The sequence below is a fragment of the Cornus florida genome, unplaced genomic scaffold (genome assembly GCF_030987335.1).
Source record: "Cornus florida cultivar Cherokee Brave unplaced genomic scaffold, ASM3098733v1 CherokeeBrave_3.0.0_Hap2_Chr03, whole genome shotgun sequence".
In the NCBI taxonomy this organism is placed as follows: Eukaryota; Viridiplantae; Streptophyta; class Magnoliopsida; order Cornales; family Cornaceae; genus Cornus; species Cornus florida.
Genome location: NW_026775573.1, coordinates 52,376,783 through 52,397,390, shown reverse-complemented (window position 1 = coordinate 52,397,390; position 20,608 = coordinate 52,376,783). Strand labels below are relative to the sequence as shown.

At 39.8% G+C, this 20,608-nt stretch overlaps 1 protein-coding gene across 1 annotated transcript in view; it reads left to right on the top strand.

Moving 5' to 3' along the window:
• Nucleotides 1-16,281, top strand: part of LOC132300527 (uncharacterized) — a 28,587-nt gene extending 12,306 nt beyond the window's left edge. Inside the window, exon 3 of the mRNA XM_059797642.1 lies at nt 16,045-16,281. The gene's annotated coding sequence lies outside the window, so the exon portion shown is untranslated. The remainder of the gene's footprint in view (nt 1-16,044) is intronic.
• Nucleotides 16,282-20,608: the final 4,327 nt, after the last annotated feature.

Genomic DNA, 20,608 nt, shown 5'->3' with positions numbered 1-20,608 from the left:
AGGTGATTGAGCATGAAGGCCAAGAAGTTCTAGAGATTATTGAAAATCCATCTGAGTTGATCCCTCGAGATAAGAAATAAAAAGTCGATGTGATAAGAGCTAAACCACATAGTGATGAGTTGGTGGCTATTGGGAGGGATCAGGCACCCAGGGTAATGTTCGAGAAGCGTCCTGCAGCAATGTCCCAACATTTGAAACCACTCCACATCAGGGTTTTCCTATAAGGAATGCCGGTGTCACGAGCATTGATAGATAATGGTTCCGCGGTCAATATCCTTCCGATGAACACTATGAGGTTGTCGCAAAATACGGAAGATGACTTGATTCCCACTGACTTGGGGCAGAGCTAGGACCAAAGGTGTGGTCACCCTGGAGATGACAGTGGGAAAATGTAAGACTATGACGGCATTTTTCGTGGTCGACGCAGGGGCGACATACAACGTCTTAATTGGGCGTGACTGGTTACACCCACATTTTTGTGTTCCATCTACCCTCCACCAGTTTATGATTTTTTGGGATGGAGATGAGATCCAGGTCGTATGGGGAGATAATAAACCTTTTAAAGCTCGGGTCCATGTGGTTAACGCTGTTTTATATGAGGAAGAAATGGGTCCTGCGGGGCTCATTGGGTGTGATAAGTATGGCAAGTCTGAGAAGGCGACAATGCGAAAGAATTTGACTAACGGAGATTTATCTGAATTATTCAAGAAGCCATACATGAATAGAGAGTGCCACCACCTTGAGAATAAGAACGCCGAAAACAACGAACACTGGTATGTTTTCTCTATTTGGTCACTTATAGATATATGTGTATATACAAATATATATCTAAATATATAACTATGGTTATACACATATATTTAATCTATATTTTATTACATTGGCTGAAGCATCTTCCAACACCTGCCATGCACACCATCCCTTAATTAATGGGTACCAACCAATGGCTCAAGCACAAGTGCAAATCTTGATATTTTATCTTGACTGCTGAGTTGAGTGCTCAATGTACTGGCCTTGACTCAACTTGGACACGTGACGAGTATAAACAATATTAGTATGTTTATTCTCATTTGTAAGCTTTCTTACTGACACGCCGTTTATCTGATTAACAGATATTACTTAACTGCCTGCTTATCGTCACGAACCACCAGGAGGGGTGTAGAGCTCACTCTTGAAACCACCTCTTCTAAACGAGACCCCATTGCAAAATGGAAAACTCTATTTCAGAATTATGGCCTCTCACCACTTTTGGCGTTTTTCGGTAGTGAGGTCGAAACTTAACTACTTACTCATCCTTCTTGCTAGTTTTTCTTCCATTTTGCTCCATCCAGTGTAGCAAATGGGTGACAAAAAGAATGTGACAGTTGTTGGTGGGAATACGTTGGCTCTGGCTAGTAGCAAAGCTTCTGATTATGCCGGGGTCGTTCATAACCTTATTAAAGAGGTTATCGATACAAGAAATTTACGGCACTGGCGAGGTGTTGGCCAGTGTCCTAGGCTCTGACTCTTCTCCTAGATTCGGTCTTGCTCTAGCTTTCAAAGATGGTCCACCAACTTCATTTCTCCCTTACTCTCCTTTAGCTGAGGAGCGACTCCCATTTCAACGCAAGTTCTCTAATCCCGTGGATTTGTCCAACCTTTTCAAAAATTGCCCGAACCCTCAGAGTGACTAGATTGATTGGGTCGATCGGGTTGAACCTCACTACAAAGCACTATGGAAGGAGATCGGCATTTATGATGCCAGAAAAAGACAACTTGACCATGTCAAAGGTCCAGAGATTCAGAACTACAAATGGAAGGTTCGCACCTACATCTAATGAAGAAAGTCAGAGTCGTCAGTAATCAGATGATTCCATAGCCAATGTACAGATCAAGCCAGACATGACAGGTGCAAAGAACTGAAAATAGACTGAAGACCAAAATGAAAAAAGATGCACCATTTAGTCAAAAAATACTATGCCAAACAAATTTGTATCTGTCCATGGAGAGATGTGCAAGTCAGTTAACCTGACCAACTCAACAAGATGGTTAGGAGAAGTCGTTTTCAACTTGCAAGCAATTAATTTCTAGAAAAGCGAATTGAAAGGGACAACACCAAGTTGAAGCCTCTATAAATACCCACTCAAGTCTCATAAGGAAGGGGTCCAACACCATTTCTAAAGTTCAAGCCTTTAGCATTCATATCACTTAACACTTGGCTTTTGTTTCATTAAGTTCAGTTATCACTATCAGTTTAGTATTTTACTTCATCTTTCATCATTTAATACTGTAATTTCCTTTTCAATCAAGAGTTTGTAATTCATTATTCATTGTAATCAATCTAAAGTTCAATGAAGAAAGGTTTGCAGACTCAGGTATATTTACTGCTCAATTAATTTGCTTCTAATTGATATCTATCTTAAATGTTTAAAGTCCTTTCTTAAAGGCAATAGCAACCTTAAGGAGAGGGTCATTCCTACTCTCCAACTTTCGCCTGAATCACATTAGGTCGGTGACCCGACCCGATAGGAATAGTTTGGCAAGAAATATTTAAGTCCATCAGGACTCTGGCACGCTCGTGTTTCAGGTCAGTCATTCATTGGCCAATGACCTCAGACCACTTTGTGAGGCAAACAAAATAAAGTACAATGATACTGGAAGTAAAAATGAAGTCTCGTTACCTCACGACTGGCAGAGAGATTTGTCTCGACCGAGATTGTCGATGGTATCAAGGGATCATGATCTTCCTCCTCGTCGTCGATCAATATGCAATGAGTGGTGGTCCTGATTGAGGTAACCTATTTTTTTCCTTTCCTCGCCCTTGTCACTTGAAATACAATTGAGGTTGGAAAAGGCGCACGCACACACACACACACACACACACACACACACACACACACACATATATATATATTTGGCACATAGAAGTAAGCAAGCTAAAATTTTAAGAGATTATGCTTTAAAGAATTCATAAGGAAAACCTTAGGTCTCTTGGGGGGCATTACATCTTCTTCGTCAGCCTCAGGCGCTCTCGCTTCATGATCAGAAGCACCTAATGAATCATGGAAGGCAACAACTACATAAAAGAAAACATGTCTTTATGATCTAAGGCTTAAACTTGGCATTTATATAGATGTAGGTATGAATATGTACCTTCTTTTGACGATTTTGACTTTTTCGTCTTGTTGGGAGAACCAGGATTAGCCACATTGATTCCTTTCGATGACTTTGGTTTGGTCGAGGCTCCTTGGGGCTTGATAAAAATGGAGGCAATCCTATCTGCTATGGTACGTGAATCCTCTACCATAACTTCCACAATATGGTTTCCCCACCAGTAGTCAAAAGATGGAAAAGTATCAGGATTTTCTGGGAATGGTTGCAAAGAGAATTTATCGCAGAGACGGGCAAACCAAGTGAATATTCTCTTCACCATTTCTTTCGAAGTGAAAACTACTCGTTCCAAGAATGAAGTATTGAAAGATCGGAAGGGCGAAAGTGGAACGAGTTGGGTGAGACCAAATTGCCTGGCAAATTATGGGGGATTGAAGTACTCAACTCCACACTTGCTATTTTTTGAACCTAGTTTTGAACATCCATAAGAGATGTCCTTAGCAAATCAAGAAGCTGGCCATGCTTGTTTATGTTCCTCTTGGCAACTTGGTGGGGCTTGGTCTGGAGGATAGGAAAGCCACAAAGGTTGCCTCGACCGAGGCGAGAATGGTAAGAAAAGATTTGGGGCTCGGTATGCAGGAAGTTTATAAAAAAAGGAGAACATGGTCTTGAATGATCTTTTTCCTGGCTGAAGACATGCATAGCGATAGCTAAGGATAGGAACAGTGGTTGACAAATTGAGAGCTGGATAAAGTTCGAGGAAATAGCCATATTCCCAAAGTTGTAATAGCCAAAATGGCCAAGAACAAGTTTTAAAATTGGAAGTTACATACTCCCCGATACCATGATAGAGATAAGAAAGCAAGAAAGGAGCAAGGGCAAGTTTCTCACCTGAATGAAGGGCAAGGGCCAATTGAGTAATGTCTTTGGTGACTGTGAGAGAAGAGACACAAAATAGAAACCTATTCAACCAGTACACTAAGAAAGAAGTATGCTCAGAGGTAGAAACCGAAGCTCCATTACCCCTTGTTGGCACTAGCTTTAATAAAAGGCTATGTGTTGTGATACGCTTAGAAGCCTCAGGTTTCTTTGGATATTCATAGATTACTTGAGGAACGGTAAGAAGTGAATTTATTTTTGTACCATGAGGCCTAAGCCCGGTAAGAAAACAAATATCCTGCACTGTTGGACCAATCATATCACACCGAAGATGAAAGGCATTGGTGGAGCTTGACCAGAAAAAGAGTAATGAGACAAGAGCCTCCTTATCTATAGAGATTCGGTTTTTCGAAAGAAGGATGACATTATAAATGCTGACCTCCTTCCATAGTGCTTTGTAGTGAGGTTCAACCGATCTACCCAATCAGTCCAATCACTCTAATGGTTCGGGCAATTTTTGAAGATGTTGGAGAAATCCGCGAGATTAGAGAACTTGCGTTAAAATGGGAGTCATTCCTCAGCTAAAGGAGAGTAGGGGAGAAGTGAAGTTGGTGGACCATCTTTGAAAGCTGGAGTAAGGCCGAATCTAGAAGAAGAGTCAAAGCCTAGGACACTTGCCAACACCTTGCCAGTGTTGTAAATGTCTGTATCAATAACCTCTTTAATAAGGTTATGAACGACCCCGGCGTGATCAGAAGCTTTGCTACTGGCCGGAGTTAACGTACTTTCAACAGCAACCGTCACATTCTTTTTGTCACCCATTTGCTACACTGGATGGAGCAAAATGGAAGAAGAAATAACAAGAATGATAAGTAAGGAGTTAAGTTTCAACCTCACTACCGAAAAAGGCTAAAAAGTGGTGAGAGGCCACAATTCTGATATAGAGTTTTCCACTTTGCAATGGGGTCTCATTTGGAAAAGGTGTTTCAAGAGTGAGCTCTACACACCTCCTGGTGGTTCGTAACGATAAGTAGGCAATTAAGTATTAGCTGTTAATCCGATAAACGACATGTCAGTAAGAAAGCTGACAAATGAGAATAAATATACTAATAGTCACGTGTCCAAAGTCAAGTCAAGGCCAGTACATTGAGCACTCAACTCAGCAGTCAAGATAAAACATCAAGATTTGCACTTGTGCTTAAGCCATTGGTTGGTACCCATTAATTAAGGGATGGTGTGCATGGCAGGTGTTGGAAGATGCTTTAGCCAATATTATAAAATATAGATTAAATATATATGTGTATACTCATGGTTATATATATATAGATATATATTTGTATATGCACATATCTGTAAGTGACCAAACAGAGAAAACATACCAGTGGTCGCCGTTTTCGGCATTCTTATTCTCAAGGTGGTGGCACTCTCTGTTCATGCATGGTTTCTTAAATAATTCAGATAAATCTCCGTCAGTCAAATTCTTTCGCATTGTCACTTTCTCAGGCTTGCCATACTTGTCACACCCAATGAGCCCCACAGGACCCATTTCTTCCTTATATAAAATAGCGTCAGCCACATGGACCCGAGCTTCAAAAGGTTTATTATCTCCCCATATGACCTGGATCTCAACTCCATCCTAGAAAATCATGAACTGGTGGAGGGTAGAAAGAACACAAAAATGAGGGTGTAACCAGTCACGCCCAATTAAGGCGTTGTATGTCACCCCTGCGTTGATCATGAAAAATGCCGTCATAGTCTTACATTTTCCCACTGTCATCTCCAGGGTGACCACACCTTTGGTCCTAGCTCTCCCCCAGTGAAATTATTGACTGTCAAGTCAGTGGGAATCAAGTCATCTTTCATTTCTTGCAACAACCTCATGGTGTTCATTGGAAGGATATTGACCGCGGAACCATTATCTATCACGCTTGTGACATCGGCATTCCTTTTAAGAAAACCCCGATGTAGAGTGCTTTCAAATGTTTGGACATTGCTACTGGAGGATTCTCGAAAATTACCTTGGCTGCCTGATCCCTCCTAATAGCCACCAACTCATCACATGTGGTTTAGCTCTTGTCACAATGACTTTCTGTTTCTTATCTCGAGGGATCGACTCAGATGGATTTTCGATAATCTCTGGAACTTCTTGGCCTTTACGTTTAATCACCTCAACGTCCCCCTTCCATGGTGGAGGGTTGATCAGGTTTAGCCTTAAAAACACAAAAACACGAGGTAAAGTAAGAACCATATTGCAATTTACAACTCCTTCAAAAGAACCAAACTTGATACCTTTTGAACCATCGTCTTGGCCATCCAGGTCTAGTTCATCATCACCAAATTCTGCTTCATCGTCAGCTTCTTTCACGGATGAAGATGCACATTTCTCTTCTGTGCCTCCCTTCCCAACTGCATTATCTTTCTTAGATTTTCCTTTCGGATCATCTTTCGAATCATGCTTAGCATGTTCTCTCTTGAGCAAAGTCACATTCTCTGGCTGTGGAACTGAGTATTTTTCTTCCATTCTTCTTAACTTAGTTTTCATCCGCTACCAATGTCTCATCTGAGTGCGAGACATGAATGTTGGCGGGATATCCCTGTTCCCAGAGAACTTTGGATGACTCAACCTTGACTATCGACCTTTGTCAGTGGTTGGTGGCCTGACCATCCTTTGCTTGTGTCTTGGACGGTTAACTGATGTCTCAGCCTGACGAGTTACATATGAGTTAGGCTTTATAGGCCTCCAAATAGCATGAGTTGGATTCCTTGCATGACTATTGTAGTTCACTTCCCGCCTTCGCTTGTGATGCTCATTGGCATTAGACCTCCTGTCAGGCTATGTTAATTGGTTAGTCACAGGCACCCTAAACGGGGGTGACCTTGGTCTCTTTCCATGACGTGAATTTCTAGGATGTCCCCAAGTGTCGCCATGGAATATTTCTTGGTTCCTTCCGACGCCTGTCTTGCACTTGGGGCATAACCCCTACTTGATCAGTGCCAGTTGAGCTTCCTTTAACTCTTTTTCCAAGTCATCTTTGGACCTTGGAGTTTTCTCAACCATTGGCTTCTTTCCTTCGGGCTTGCTTTCTCTGTTCGCCAAAGTATTCTCAAAATCAATCTTCCTTTGTGGCTTACTGACCATTGAGATCTCAACCATGTTGCTGCTGACCAAGGCTGGGAATAGATTGCAGTCAACGCTCATCACCTCTTTCTTCTTTTTTGGGAATTTCCATGCCTCCTTCTCGATCCGTGTCTGAATCACATTACGAAAGACAACACAATTGTTAGTTGCACGATTCCAAGAGTTATGATATTTGCAATACTTTCGATCTTTGATCTCATCAACTGAGGGGATTTTATGCACCGCAGTGATTTTGATAATTTTATCAGACAAAAGGTGGTCAAAGATTTGTTTTGCTTTGCTTATATCGAAAGCATATTGCTTGCCAGCCTCAAAGATATTTTTTTTGGCTGAAGATGATGAGGGTTGAACACCACTAACGGTCTCTATAGGCTTAGTTAAAGCTTTACAAACATACGACTTTTTTGTTATAATTTCAACGGCTTCGACCTCTAGGTCGTTGTATATTGTGTCAACCATGTGTATTTCGTAATTAGGATCCTTATAATAGGTCCCATGAGAGGAGTTTTTCCTCTCATTTTCCTTTCGTAGTATTTTTTCATACTTGGTGACCCTATCGGCCAATTGGAATAAATCTCCAAAATGAGTACCCTCGTACTTCTTTCGTAGTTCGAATTCTAAGCCGCTAAGAGCCAAGTTGACAAACTCTTTCTCAGGTAGAGTGAGTTGGCACCTAACCTATCCAAAAATGTCTCAACATCCTCATTTGGCAACTGATGGATCCTAGATAGGTCAGATACTGAGACCTCTGGTTTTGTTCTATAGAACTGATCATGGAAAACATTCTGCATTTGTTGCCAAGTATGAATGGAATTTTGTGGCAAGTTTAGATACCATTTGAAGGCAGTTTCAGTGAGAGTGAGAGTGTTGGAGAATAACTTCATTTTATACCAATCGTTGTTACTAGGTACAAATGGCCATTGCAGATAAGAAGTAGGTACAAGTGTGTTCTGCAGGCAATAACTTGGTACAAATCACTTAATGCAGAAAAAGGCTTGGTATAAGTGAGTTATACCTGTAAGAAATAGGTACAAGTCAAAGAAGCAGATTAGAAGCTTCAATATGGCCTAGGTACAAATGGCCATTGCAGATAAGAAATAGCTACAAGTCACTTATTGCAAGTAAGAATTGTGGAGGTACAAGTAAGCAATGTAGGTCGATCATAAGCTCCAAGGCCTAAATAAATTCAACTCTACAAAAATTCGGCATGAGCCTATTTTCATAGAGTTGGGGGGCAGTTGTTAACCTAAAATATAATCCGAAGTAACCATGCCACGTGGTCAAAAATCCCGAGGTCTGAACTTTGGGTCAGCCCATCACCATCGGGCGAAAGATTAATTTCTAATCACGGTGATCAGAATTAAGGCCGAGAGTTAAGAAGAATGGAATTCTTAGGCCGTTAGGACTAAGGTAAGGTATTGAGCTTATAGCCTACCATGACCAAGACTCTCAGTCACTATGGTCATGATCCAGAGTCTCAACCAAGACTCTCAGTCTCTATGGTCATGATCCAGAGTCTCAACCAAGACTCTCAGTCTCTATGGCCATGATGATCAGGAGTCTCGGCCATTATCTCTCAGTGTCACTATGGTCATGACCAGGAATCTCGGCCTTTATCTCTCGGTCACTATGGTCATGACGAAGAGTCTCAACCAAGGTCTCATAGCCAATTATGGTTATAATCATTATGGTCATGATCCAGAGTCTCAACCAAGACTCTCAATCTCTATGGTCATGATCCAGAGTCTCAACCAAGATTCTCAGTCTCTATGGCCATGATCAGGAGTCTTGGGCATTTATCTCTCAATCACTATGGTCATGATCTAGAGTCTCAACCAAGGTCTCATAGCCAACTATGGCCATGATCCAAACTCTCAGTCACTATGGTCATGACCCGAAGTCTCGACCATAGACTCTCAGTCAGTATGGTTATGATATAGATTCTCAGTCACTATGGTCATGATCGAGAGTCTCGATTATTATCTCTCAGGACCTAAGAAAGTCTCTCGACCAACCAGGGTCGAGAGTCTCGACCAATGATCGTGCGTACGCCTAATAGATGGATCTAATATTTCTTTTGGCCATAATCACTTTACGAAAATTTGGTGTAATTCAAATCAAGACCAACTGTGAATCCCAATGTCTCAAGAACCCAAGTCAGGTCTGGAAACTTAAAGAAAGCTTGAAATAGAAAAAGACAACTTGACTATGTCAAAGGTCCAGAGATTCAGAACTACAGATGGAAGGTTCTCACCTACATCTAATGAAGAAAGTCAGAGTCGTCAGTAATCAGATGATTCCATAGCCAATGTACAGATCAAGCCAGACATGACAGGTGCAGAGAGCTGAAAATAGACTGAAGACCAAAATCATCAAGCATGAAAGAAGATGCACATTTTAGTCAAAAATACTATGCCAGACAAATTTGTATCTGCCCATGAAGAGATTTGCAAATCAGTCAACCTGACCAGCTCAGCAAGATGGTTAGGAGAAGTCGTTTTCAACTTGCAACCACCAATTAATTTATAGAAAAACGGATTGAAAGGGACAACACCAGGTTGAAGCCTCTATAAATACCCACTCAATTCTCACAAGGAGGGGGTCCAACACCATTTCTAAAGTTCAAGCCTTTAGCATTCATATCACTTAACACTTAGCTTTTATTTCATCAAGTTCAGTTATCACTATCAGTTTAGTATTTACTTCATCTTTCAGCATTCAATACTGTAATTTCCATTTCAATCAAGAGTTTGTAATTCATTCATCATTGTAATCAATCCAAAGTTCAATGAAGAAAGGTTTACAGATTCAAGTATATTTATTGCTCAATTAATTTGCTTCTAATTGATATCTATTTTGAATGTTTAAAGTCCTTTTTTAAAGGCAATAGCAACCTTAAGGAGAGGGTCATTCCTACTCTCCAACTTTCGCTTGAATCACATTAGGTTGGTGACTCGACCCCATAGGAATAGTTTGGCAAGAAATATTTGAGTCCATCAGGACTCTAGCACGCCCCTGTTTTAGGTCGGCTATTCATTAGCCAGCGACCTCAGATCACTTTGTGAGCCCTAGGAAATGAAACAATATCCCAAGTACCATTCTTCTCAAGAGCCTTCATTTCCTCAAGCTTGGCTTCCTTCCATGTAGTTTGACTGAGAGTATCTAAAACACTAGAAGGAATAGAAAAAAAAAAAGATAGATGAAGTGAAAGTACGATATTTTGAGATAAGGCATCATATGATACAAACTGAGATATGGGATGTTTTGTACAACTATGAACACCCTTACGATAGGCAATAGGGACATCAAGATCAACAAGAATGCTATTGGAAAAGAGTTAGGAATATCAATGTCACTTGAGGGATTACCTGGATCAAAGGAGACTTCTTGATCCTAGGGTGAGTCAATGACTTGTTTTTCCCTCGTAGTATAGACAATTGGCTGCTTTTTCTGCTACAAATCATTAGTGTTAGGAGGAGTAGACATATGCACCTCAATGATAAGCTTCCCCCTAAATGGGAACAAATAATGGAATGGAGCATTCCCTCTTAATGGAAAACGGATTCTCTAGACGAATAATACTCTCCCCCCTGTAGAGAATCCCGACTAGTGGGAAAAAAAGGAACAAACTCAAAGAATGTAACATCCATGGAGACAAACCGACGACGAGTGTTAGGGTTATAACACTAATACCCTTTCTGAGTGGCGGAGTATCCAAGAAAGACACCGGATTGCCTTAGGGTCCATTTTGTCCTTGCGATGATGAATGTGAACATAACAAACACAACCAAACACTTTCGATGGGACGATAAACAAGGTAGGTAGATGGTGTAAGACAGAGAAGGGGGGATTGATAACCAAGAACCCTAGAAGGCATGCGATTGATAAGGTATGCAGCGGTTAAGGTTGCATCAGCCAAATAAATTTTAGGCACTCCCATCCCAATTAGAAGAGAATGGGTTACCTCCGTAATATGATGATGTTTTCTTTCAGCTACACCGTTTTGTTGTGGTGTATTGACACAGGAGGTTCGATGGACAATCCCGTTATTAGCAAAAAAGGAGGCAAGACCACCATAAATAAACTCTACTCCATTATCAGATTGAAGGATTTTTAGGGGACAACCAAACTAAGTACATATCACCTTATAAAAGGTTTTAAAAATGGAATGAACTTCATCTTTGGTGTTCATAAGATAAAGCCAAGTATAATGACTAAAGTAATCAACAAACACAACAAAGTAACGAAGTGGTAGATTCAGGACCCCACACATCAGAATGAACAAGCTGTAAAGGAGCTGTACTTTCATTAATACTAGTAGGATATGAAACATAACATTGTTTGGCAAGAACACATGTTTCACAATTTAACTCAAAAGATTCAATAGAAGAAAACTGAGGAAGCACATGCTTCAAAACAGGAATAGGTCAATGATCGATTCTATTATACCTTCGCATTAACAGATCTTTATTGACATTACTATTCCTAACACTAGATTGATTTGCAACATAATAAGAAGTTGGCTTTGCGTTCAACAAATTCAAGCCATTGTCCTCACGCCCACTCCCAATTGTCTTCCCTATGTCTAAGTCCCGAAACACACAGTGAGATGGAGAAAATGTTACACTACAATTCAAGCCTTTTGTAATGTGACCGACATAAGTAAGGTTATTGGTAAACTTTGGGACACAAAGAACTTCATTCTACTCTCCTCAGCCTGGATATACGAAAACACATCTATAATAGAAGTAGGGGCCGGATACCTTCCTAACACTTGTACCATGGCATGCTTGTATTTCGGATGCAGACCACTCAAAAACTCATAGATACGATTCCTTTCTACCATAACTTGAAATGCTTTAACATCAGTTGCACACACAAGTATGTAATCTTGGTAGTGATCTAACTCTTTCCATTTACCACGCAGATTGTGGTAATATGTAGCAAGAGTTTGGTCTTCCCGCTTAAATCTTGAAATCTCTTTTTGGAGCTCATATAGTTTTGCAAAATTACCAACCGAGAAATATGTCTCTTCCACAGCCTTCCATAGCTCTTTACAAAGAGAGACCCCTTGCTGAACTGTGGCTGCATTGATTGCTACAACCACATTATAACTAGTGCATTATTTGCACTCCACTCGTTGAATTCAGGATCACTCTTGGACGGATACATGATAGTCCCTTCGATATGGTCAATCATCCTACAACCAATGATATGCATACGAATAGATGGAGCCCACTCCATATAGTTCGTCTCATCCATCCTAACAGTCGTAATACAAAGACCTGGATGATGATCACTACTACCTCCCAACATTGGAGTCACATCACATTAGGAGAAGACCCAATTTCTTTTGAAGTCACCTTTGAGCTAGACATTTTATCAAATAGTTTTTGGGGTATACACTCCTCAGAAACAAATCAGCAACAAAATATGTAGAGAACCACCTCTCTAACACACAATATTGCAACTAGAAAGATTACTGTCTTCTAAGATGCCTAAAAAAGTGACCACACAGTCACCACACAAACGCTAGAAAGCAACAAAGTAGACCATACCAGAATCGCAAACGACGAAGAAAAAGCTGCTCTTGCAAAACCATGCAAACACGGAAAAAACACTGATCGAAATTGCAAGTGATCAAAAACGGGTCCCAAAAAAAAATAAATTATTTGGGGCCTCGCCCCGAACCTCGAGCAGGGGCAAGTTGCCCTGCAACCCCCAGCCAACTCAGCACGGAGTTGGATCTGCGGTACGTGTAGACGTCATTAACACTACTTCCTTGCAAACAAATCTCATCTTGGAATCTCTTTAAAAATCTTCACCCCCACTAGGGTTTACGCGAACTTTCCCCAGAACTTTACAAACCATGCTCTGATACTATGTTAACTTTAAGAGAGAACCTAAATAAAAGTAAAGTAGAAGAAGAGAAAAGAGGAGGAGAGAAAAAGAAAGAGAGATGGGGAAGGAGAGAAAGAATGAAAGGATACTTACATCCTTCCACCCCACCACATTCTATTTATACTAACAAGTTTCAGAAATTACAACACAAGTCCCCAACATTATATAAGTAATAACAAATATGCCCCTGACACCTTACTTTGCACTAGATGTGTTTTTGACCCTTGTCAGCCTATATTTCTTCATCTCAATTCTGCTCTCATAAAGTATTTGTAATGAGTGGAGATCAGATTGTGAACGTAGGTTATGAATCAAGAGAACAGCGTTACAACTATCATACAGAATTCAAAAATGAAAAAAGGCCGTTATTGTTGATGATTGTGTTCAGCCAGTTTCTTGGTTTTAAATTTTTCTCTTGAAACTTGAAGCAAACAGATAGAAAAAGAAGCCTTCTTACAGCATTGAGAAAGATTAGGGTTATTCCAATCACCGTTGGAGCCTAGATTTCTAAAGTGAAATCTGGGAAAACCCTTAAGGGAATTTTGTGATATGAAAATAACTCAAAATGATATTGATTAAGTCTGGGTTACAGCAGATATAGAGGACTGTCCTTTTTATAATAAAATCATTAATGACACTTCGCTTTTCTAGACCAACTTTTAAGCTACTCACAAAGCATTAATAATAACGTTTAGGTTTCACATGACATCTTTAGATCTTCATTCCATAATTACTACGTAATAAACTGACTTTCCAAAACACCCTAAATTATTTGCATCAAACCCTCCTCGTTGAAGAAAACTCTCCCTCGAGTCTGAAACAATTTAACTCGATCCATTAAAGACCCAAACATGGCCCTCCATCCTTGGGTTTCTTCTTTTCCGTACTCGAACAAAACACACTAATTTGCTGTTAATGACAAAACCTGCTTCAACACAAATCAGGAGCCAAGACCTGAATTAATCTGAATTTTGCATTGGAACAACACATGATTATATGTTGCGCCAAGAATTCATCCCAAAACAGATCAAGATTATGGAATTCATGATTTCTCAGCTCCAAGAACAAAGAAGCTTCATTTCTATCTTAATTAATCAAGAAACTTAAATCTGCTGTAATGCTTATTGCACCATGTACAACTGGAAGTTCAGTGTTTTTATCTTCAGCTTGTCCACCTTGACAATAATTTGCTGAATCATATTTGTTATTTGTACTCACAAATCCATGAGTTGCAGGTTGAACAATGACAACTTCTTCAACTTTAGACAAGTTTCTGATTGTTTCTTTAGATTTTTCCTCAGTTCTCTTACCTGCTTCATTGTCCTCTTCAATCTCAGCTTTTGACGTGTTGATGGCTGCTTCTTCAAACTTCTCCTCTTCCGCCTTTTTTTTTTTTTTTTTCTTTCCTTCATATTCCTCTTTATTGTTATCAAATTCTGGAAGATGGGAGGTTGAATGTACCCCCAAGATCTCATATCTTCTTCATCTCTGACTGATTCATCAAAAGTTGAGTTGGGATCATCATAATTCGTAAGATCTTCCTCAAGACTTGTATTTCAACTCCTCATGTGCATCGTACCAAAATTCAGATTTCTGCCAATATGGAATCAAGAGCTGTCCAGGTGGTTTTTGACTGTTTAACTGAAGTGACAACACCCAATTTTGCACTTTTGAACTGCTTATGCTGCTAATTTCTTTCTCTAGTAGGCTGTTCAGTCCAATTTTGACTAATCCATTTAAAAAAAATACAAATATCTGAATTTTTTTGAAAAAAAAAGGTGAAAGAGAATGAAATTCTACAAAATTTTATGTGAATTATAACACAAAATAATTGAACCAGAATTCTATAAGATAGCTCAGGACTAGTTGTAGATCATGTTGTAGAACTATGGGTGGTTAATGAAAGATTTTCTAATGAATTTAGTGTTTGCTTCGATGAGGGTGCAAGCTTGTTATAACTCAGCGTTATTCCATGGGACCCTCATTACAAATCCAAGTATGATTTATTGAGATTTGACTAAAAAGGAGTGCTTATGTTTGTGTGAGCTTTGTCTTGGAACTAAAAGGTGATTAGATGATAGTGTTTTCCAATTGTTCTATTGACCTGCAGTTAATATTGATGAGCAAGGGTTTGAACTTTGAAGGTGAAAGCACTGCAGTCACAAGAGGAGGACAGAAAAAGGTGTGTTGGAATCTGAGAGACTCGCTGAGTAATTCTTGTGGTATATGGGGCCCTATACAAAGTAGAGTTGTGAGGATTTGTGCAGCCAATTTAGATTGTTCAGAAACTCTAGGCTAGGTTTAACAGAGAACTTGGACTTTGTATGAATAAACGCTTCAGTTCTCAAATGTACTGTGCTCATTTGAGTGCTACTCAAATAAATGTGCTTGGAGACCCTCCACAATTTTGTTATGGATTTTGAAATAAGGACCATCTCTAAAAGCTTTTTGGAGGAACAGATATGCCAAGTCCTGGAAAGAGCATGCCATTTCTTGTATTATATGGAGGATGGATTAACCTCAGAACAATTGGAGAGGGAAGAACCACCGAATAAAAAGTCAAAACATATTTATCTCGGGTGTCGACGTGATGATCTTTGATTTGGTTCCATATAGAGGACTGAATATAGTTTTTTTTTTTTTTTTTTTTAAATGAGCTTGTGCTACTGAGTTTAATGGTATTTGCAGTACTATTTGGCTGTCATTCGCAAGTTGTGTTTAAATAACAGACTCTTCTGTTATGAAATTTGCCGACAAGTTACCCCAAACTTGGTTAAGCCTTTTATGATCTTGAATCGTATTGGTTTCCAAATGAACTTTATCTACATTGCATTTTTGTCCAAAATTTGAAAATTTCTCCTTGCATGAGAAATCTGTTCTTGCCCTTTTTCTCAATGACATTCCAACAAAAGGTCCCTATTATTCTTCTTTGCAGTTACTCTTATCTTTATCCACACACACACACACACACACAGTTATTTATTTATTTTTCCTGAATCACGCAGTTATTTAGTGATGGTGGGTTTTCCTTGCAGGCGTAAATGGCAATTCATTATATTGGAAGTACCTCGAATAGCCACAGCAAGGGGTGGGTGATTATATAGATGTCATATAATGAGGTCATATGTTTTTGGCTTCTTAATTGTAGTATTTGTAATGATATATGTCCAACTGATAATATCCCAGAATTTGAAATTTTTGCATGTGGTAGATTAGAGAAGAATCTCTTCTTGTATGAAATGCTCCACAAGCTCCATTTTGCATTTTGTTAAGATGTCTTATGATTTCAAAATTACATGTTTAAGATGCACTTTCTTAAAGTCGTGTACAGGCAGAAACACCTTATTTAATGACATTGAGAATGAATATATGCATATGCTGACAACTCAGCAAGGATGTATCATCACACTTTTGGGTTGAACTCACAACCCTTTTTGGTAAGGCTTCAAAACGAGAAATAGTTTGTTCGAATGTAGAGATAAGGTTGCGTACATCTTAGCCTCTAGACTCCGCAATGGTGCTCCTATTCGAGCCTCTCTAGACTCTGCAATGGCCAGCCATTATCTTGGGGCCTGTGTTCTCTAAAAATGAGAAACTGCTTATGTGCCATTTTTATTTTATTTTGGAGCTAATATTGTGGTTGTCTTGACCATAATTTGGGCCACTCCTAGTCGACCAATGGTTATGCTCTTTTTAAATGAAGCATTATTTTAATTTTATTTTGGAGGGCTGTAAATTTGGGCAACTCCTAATCAACTAATGGGTTCCCATGTGAACGCCTTTATTATGATTCAGGCTGGCCAACCTACTCAGGTTGACGTGTCTTTGGATAATGGACTGGATTTAATATTAACTTTAAAATGCCTGGTGTTTCACGTTTTGATCCAGCCCAAAAATTTAAATTGTTTTATGAATCACCAATTACATGAGTCTAACCCAACAAATTACATTTAAGATAAATTACACTGAATTCGTTAATTTACGCTTGTTTCTCAATTAACATTAAGCTTTGGATAGATGGAGTCAACTGTTATATTAAAATTATTTTTCTGCCCTTATTATATAGATTCTGTATTTTATTACAAACTCAATGAAATTTGAAAAGACAAAAAGGCCAAAACCTATCCTTCAACCTACACAAACACAAGCCACTGCCTGTAACAAACGGCATCGTTTGCATCTTCTTCCCCGATAATGAAAACCCACAACCCTCTGGGCTAGATTCATCCGTCATTGAAGAACCCATTTGAGGCCTCTTGAGCCACTGAGCCGAACCCAGTTCTGAAAACGAAGGGTACTTCCATGCTAACCATGATTATGTACAAAAACCCTACACCGATCAAAATTTGAATCGATCTCTGCCGACTCAGTGACACGAACACGTCTAACTTGGTTCTCTTCGTCCCCAATTCTCCACAAAACCCTAAATTTTCAAAAACCGAACCTTAATTTGATTGCTCCGTGATCACAAACAAAACAGAACTTCGTAGAGAGAGAAGAAGAGAACAGTTTCAGCCACTGCCGTTACTGCCCTTTGCCGCCGCGGAGCAGAGCATCTCAGCCTTGCTCGCTGCTGCAGCTAATTCACCGCCGATCTGCTGCTTGTATTCTTCATCGACGACGTCTTCGATCCGCCGCCGATCAAAATCCTTCAGGCCTTGGGCAGTTGGGCTGTGGTGATTAAGACGGAGTCGCGAATCAATTGCGACTTGGCTTCGGTGGCGACGATGACGATGACCGTTTGCGGATAGTACGCGGCGACGTTCCGGCCGATCCAGGCTGCGACAGTGCGTTGGAGAACCCAATTGCGAGGAGCTGGTTGTTGGGCGCGCTGATGAAGACCCAGATCTTGGTTTTGGCCATAGCTTTGAGAAGGTATGCGTCGGCATCGTAAAGATGAATGATGATGGTTTGGGTTTGAAGTTCATAGACCCAAGCTCGGTGAAGTGTATAGAACCACCGCTGATCTTGCCGCCGCCGCCGCCTTCTCGCCGCTGTTCTGAAACTCCCGAATTAAAGTTGTCACACCGAGGAAAGAGCGTAGTGAGAGAAAATATTGGAGAGAGAATTTGAGGAGAGGGGAGAAATAATTATGAGAATATTTTAGATATTTTAATTAATTTAATTTAATTACATATCCTTCAGCGTAGAGTGAGAATTTGAAAATAAAAAATTGATGACATCATTTTTTATTAGTAATAGTAATTTCTGATAATAGAAGGGGTCTTTGTTACACTTATACAAATTTTGAAAGAAGTCGTCGTTATTTGATAAATAAGAAAGGAGGTCATCTTTACATTTATTATTCGGATATGATGTGACAAACCTCTAACATTAGCCTTGAAGTGTCCGAGAACCGATTGTCATCCACCTGAGAAAAAAATTATTTGTCACAAAGCGCATCGTATTAAATGCAATTCGAATCCATAACCCGGCATGATTTTGTGCAATTGATGGCGTACTCGTAGATACGCTGGCTTGACACTCTTTTTTGCCATTGGATCGCGTACTTGTTGATATGGAGAGGCTATTTAGAGGAGAGGAGCAGTAATATTCATGCTCTATGAACTCCCTCCTCCACTCCAACTTCTTATTTTACTCCTTATTTTAATAAACAAAATGATTAAACCAAAGAAGCTTTTCCTTTCTTCTCCTATGTTCCCTTCTCTCCTCCTTATGCCTCATCAATCACAATGTTCCATAAAATATCCTCACAGCCCATTAGTAATTAATAGAGATAGATCTCAGGTGTTGAAGAGAATTAATAGAGATAGACTTGGTTGTAGAAGAGAACTAAGGGTTAGGTGCAATAAAATCCTCTCTATTATCGATATAGTACCAAAAAAATCCTGTGTGGTATAAAACTCCTTTATACTATCAATTTGGTGCAATTACCCTGCTCGCATAAAAAGACATTAATATCCTTTGGTTAACAAAATGAAATAATATTTAAAAAATCCGGCAGTGTAAAATTATAATTTTAGACAATTCCCTCTGATTCATCATGTCCAGAGCAAAGCCTAAAGCCACAACCACAAAAAAGAAGAGGATGGCCGTTGTAGAGAGGATGGTCGTCGAAGAGAATGGCCGTCGCAGAGACCCTCATCATCGCCGATCCAAGGATGGCCTTCAGTACATTTGGAGCTCACTTGAATTGGGTCACCCAAGGCTTGCCAGAATTGTTCTTTGTACTCATCACCGAACTGATACAAGGGGAAGCTCGCCGGTTTGTACACTAAAATTCTTCACTTATTTTGGGTTTTCAATGGTGTTCATCGGAGATATAACTGAAACATCCGGGAAAAGAGTTGTTCACAATGATCGCCTGCACTGATTGCTGAGCCATGATGGCCGGAAAACCAAATATGTGACGGATATCCACAGATGCGGCGGAACCACTCCCGTCTGGAACCACCTCATGACGTTCTCCGTCGCCCAGGACCTCTTCATCCTCTTCAAACTCCGATTCGACCGCAGCGTCCTCGGCTATCGAAAAATTGGCTTCGTCTCTGTCCTCGTCAAAGAATTCCTCTTCGGCAACACCTCCGCTGAACGCAATTTGGAGTATCAGGTACGAAAGTGCTCCGATAAAATCAAAGGCAATATGAAATTCTCTTACAAGTTGGGTGAAAAATTTGCTACGCTGGCAATGAAGTATCCGATGGCGGTGACTTATCCGGTGGCATCTACTTATCCACCGGGGCCGCAGGCGGCGGCAACTTCCCGTGGATTTAAGCATAGCGGTAAGTGAAAGAACAAACATCGTTATGATGATGATAGTTGCTTACATTACATCGCACCGTCATCAGAAAGTAAGATCTGATAAGTGAAATGGGTTTGTGATGTGGCTTTGTTTAATGACACACTAAGTCAACTCAATAGATCGGCGCCGAACTTTGGCAATGGGGTTGAATTGAATGGCCAGAATAAACATAGTGGTGGTAGGGATGGTGGTTATGGCTGTGATGCACCACTAGTTGTGGTGAGGGGTAGGAGAGAAGCAGTCCCTTAGAAAAAGGAAGAATAGGAAGAGAAAATGGCAAATTAGGGTTTTTAAATTTATTTTATGTCAATTTTGACCAAAAAGTGATTAAAAGGGTTTATTTATAACTCTTTTTTGAATTTTATGAATTGAATGCATTTTTTTTTTTTAAAAAAAAAGAATTATTTGTGCACAAAACCTATATTATAGGGGTTTTTTCTAAAATATATCTGAGAAAGAAAATGCAAAAATTGAATCGATTGAAAGCTGTTTTAGCGGATAGCTATAATCATTCCTCTCCTTCTTCGATTGAGGTTTAGAGAGAGAAAAAGGGAGAAGAAATCGGAGGAATCGATCACATCGGCGAGTTGGGGATTACTTGGTGTATATGGATCTTCGTCTTCGCAGACTATTCGGACATTGAATGTTATTTCGATAGAAAAGAAGTGACTGGACTCGACCCAACTCGTCCCCCAACCTAATCAGCTCAGATCTCCCATCCCTCTCTTTTTATAGTACAACTGTATTTATCTATATCTTCTGTATCTATAGCTCGGGTTTTATTGTCATTTAAAGAGAGAAAAAAACGAGCGTTGTTGCCTTTAATTTTGTAGAGC